Source organism: Propithecus coquereli, unplaced genomic scaffold (genome assembly GCF_000956105.1).
Source record: "Propithecus coquereli isolate 6110/MARCELLA unplaced genomic scaffold, Pcoq_1.0 Scaffold679, whole genome shotgun sequence".
Taxonomy (NCBI): domain Eukaryota; kingdom Metazoa; phylum Chordata; class Mammalia; order Primates; family Indriidae; genus Propithecus; species Propithecus coquereli.
The window spans coordinates 399,834-403,377 of NW_012152829.1; positions in this window are offsets into that span (position 1 = coordinate 399,834).

Below are 3,544 nucleotides of genomic sequence, written 5' to 3' on the forward strand. Positions count from 1 at the left end.
AACCTCCGAGTCCTTTCATCCTGCAGCTCCGTCCAAGCGAGCACCAGATGATGTCCTTGAAAATGTTCCTATTCGCCCAGTTCGTTCTTATGGAGGCCAAACACATTAGTTATGCAGATCACAGACAAAAGGGAATGTCTATAGCCCTGGACACAGTCACGGACTCATTGTACTTTACACAGGAAGCTCCACGCTGAATGCTCAAATGTCATCCTCTAAAGGTCATCTCCAAGTACACAGAAGCAGACTAGGAACACAGACAGCTCAGCTGAGCACTCGGCACATCAAACAAGAAAGCCGAGCAGTTGTCCTCCCTCTACCCCAGAGGGATCAGGTACAGGCAGAGCAAGCCCAGACTTCGCCCTCAGGCAGTCAGCCTACGGGAGGAAGGCCCCTGCCTGACTTTCTTGCTGCAAGCAGAGCCTGGGGCTGAGGAGAGTAAGGAGGTCCAAGGAACCAGTCCTGCTACAGCCAAACTAGACTAGCCTGGGCCCTGATACCCTGGACCTTACATGTGCCTTTTTCTCTTTAATTCCTCGCATACCTCTGTGCTCCCAAGACAGTCCTTTTGCAAGGAGCATCCTTGCCTATCCGACCCACCCCCACAACATAAATCGGTGTTAAAGGGTTTGAATGGCTTTAGAGATCATGGGCTCAGCCTTTCTCAACTATTCATCAAAGTCCACCTCAGATACCACCTTCTCCATAAAGATGCTGTGGTTCTTCCGTCTCTCAACTCATTGGTACCCCGTAAGGTACTGACCACATTCTGTCTTGTGTTAGGGTTATTTGTGTACCTATTTTCTGCATCCCCTACGGGGCCAGGTTAAAACCTACAAATCTTAAAATATTTTGGTGTGTTAAAAATTAAACAATATCATTCACAGTTTCCACAATGAAAGCTTTTATGCTTTTGGAGGAAAATATATTGTTTTTCACACACACGCACACACCCAAAACCTTGTTTCTCTGCTCTTCTAGTTTCTCACCTATGTGCTTAGTGTGTCTAGTGGGTCTTCCAACAGCCCTGATTCCCTCCACTGGTAGACTGTGAGCATTTTCAGGACAAAAGCAGCCTTCCTCCTCTCTAAGATTAAACACGGAGCCCAGAACACAGTAAGAACACGATAAATGTATGACAAAATGAACAGAGCCAGCGTTGACCCTGAGAGCCCCTCAATGAAAAGCAAGAATTAAGTTGAAACGGTGCCACCCAAGGCCTCCCGGCGCCCCCAGAGACCACACAGCTCCCTTACCCAGGAAATAGCGTGAGTCCCGCTAAGCAGGCAGTACACAGTGCACGGCTTCCTGCCCCTCCTGTCCCTGCCACTCAGTGCCCTTGGCAGGAGCCACCTGCTTGAGCCTTCTCCTAGGAAAGTGCTCTTGAGACGACCGCATTAACATTGCCCAAACTAATACTTCTTTGGATTTTTCTGGGGGCTGCTTCTGAAATCCATTCAGCAAATGCCTTCAGATGCGGTTTCTCAAATGGCTTAAAAGGTTCTCTACTTTTGCTCCCTGTAGCATCACTCTCCACTCCCTTAATTGGAGACTGGAAGGTGCACACCTCATTTACTATGTGTATGAGAATAGAAAGCTGCAGAGAACTCCTGCTGCTGCGGGGCTGTAGGCTGGATAGGGAGGACGCACAGCAGGAGCAGGGGAAAGCCTCCCCCTCGCCCCCAGCTCCTCCCCGCTGTGCACACAGCACCTTTACAGCCTCCTGGTCTTCCTATCTGATTTCAGCCTAGATGCCCTCAGGAGATGAAATACCCTAAGGGAATTCAGCTGCACAGGTCTTTGAAGGTCACTGACTGACTCCGGGTCACGGTGGAACGCATGCTGATTACAATTCATACTGCTTCTGTGACTTCAGAACTCAGGGGTATGGCTGACTGGTGGAGAAGGTTGCAATTATATTTAATGCTGACCTCTGAACATAATACTTAGGAATATTGACTTACTTAACTGCTCAGAGCTTCCCATCTGGGCTCGCAGTTGCTATGATATATTCTCGAAAGCCGTATCTGACCCACACCTTACTGACACCATGCACTCCTAAAGCATTCACCCCTGAACCTCAGTAGGGCTCCCATTCTCCTTTAAGCATTCGTTGAAAAGTCTTTTATTCCTTTATAATTGTGTTACATCATTGGCAAATGATTCTCGAAATATTTTCTTTAAGTGCTCTTTTCCATGTGAGAACCAGAGAAGTAATGACCAGGGCTATGAAGTTGTCGGGGACCACGGGAGGCCTGATATGCAAGGTGAATAGTCACCACTATCCACAGTCACAGGTGTGTGTACTGGGCTGCTGTGTCCCCCCCAAAATTCATGTCCACTTGGAACCTGTAAATGCAACTTTATTTGGAAATAGGGTCTTTGCAGATACAATCAAGTTAATATGAGGTCATCGTTGATTAGAAATGCTGCTCGTTGAAATTCAGCCCCTATGCCACGAGGAAGCCCAAGCAGCCACATGAAGAGTCCATGGGGAGGAAGACTGAGACCCCAGCTGACAGCATCAGCTGAACTCCAAGCAAGCGAGTAGCACCAACATCCAACCATAAGAGCGAGGCCATTTAAGTCTTCCAGTCACCCCAGTGCCCCAGCTGACATCATGTGAAGCAGAACTGCCCAGTCAATCCACGGAATTGTGTGAAATAATAAAGTTGTTGTTTTAAGACACCTAGTGTTAGGGCGTTTTGTTACACAGCAATAGATAACTAAAGAACCAAACCCTTAGTTCATTCTTTGCCAGATCATTCTCTCCACTCTTCTTAGGCAAAGAAAAAAGGAGAAAAACATCTCTTTCAAGGCCAGGTCATGGCAAGTGAGAGAGTTTCACTTAAACCTGTAGACAAAGAGGAGTCGTTGGAGAGTAAAGCAGAGAAATAACATAGTAATGTTCTTGTTTGGTAAGGTCACTGGGGCTGTATATGCAGGACAGATCACCAGGAGCAAAACCAGAAAGCAGTAGCACCTGTTAAATGCCTGAATTAAAGTTATGAAAGTGAAGTTGGACAGGAGGAAATGGATTTGATCAATATTTAAAAGGGAAAATAATAATGTATGCATAGGAAATGGAGAAAGAAAAGAGTGAAAATAATTTCCTGTTTCACCTTCCCTTCCTTCAGAGTTGGAAGCCTCAAATGGTGTGACTGGTAGCTAGGGTTGGGGGAACAAAGCTGGCCCAGCTGGGAGATGGGTTACACGCAGGAGGATTTTGCAGATAAATCAATATATTGAGGATAGTGGGAATGCAGTTTCTCAGTGTTAGAGAAAGAAGTTGCAAATATGAAAAGGAGAAACTGTGGTATTGGATTGGAATTGGAGGTATCAGTATGAAGTCATGATTTTTTAAGAAAGATACAGAATAGACAGCTGACAGATACAGACAGATGATAGACAGAGGAATAGGAAAGTATGAGTGTGTTGTATTTCCCAGCTCTGCTCACTGGAGGGCCTGGAATCAGTGAGACCTCAGTTGCAACGAGCGCCCCAGCATCCAGATCTCAGTCTCTAAATACCATTTTCCACTAAA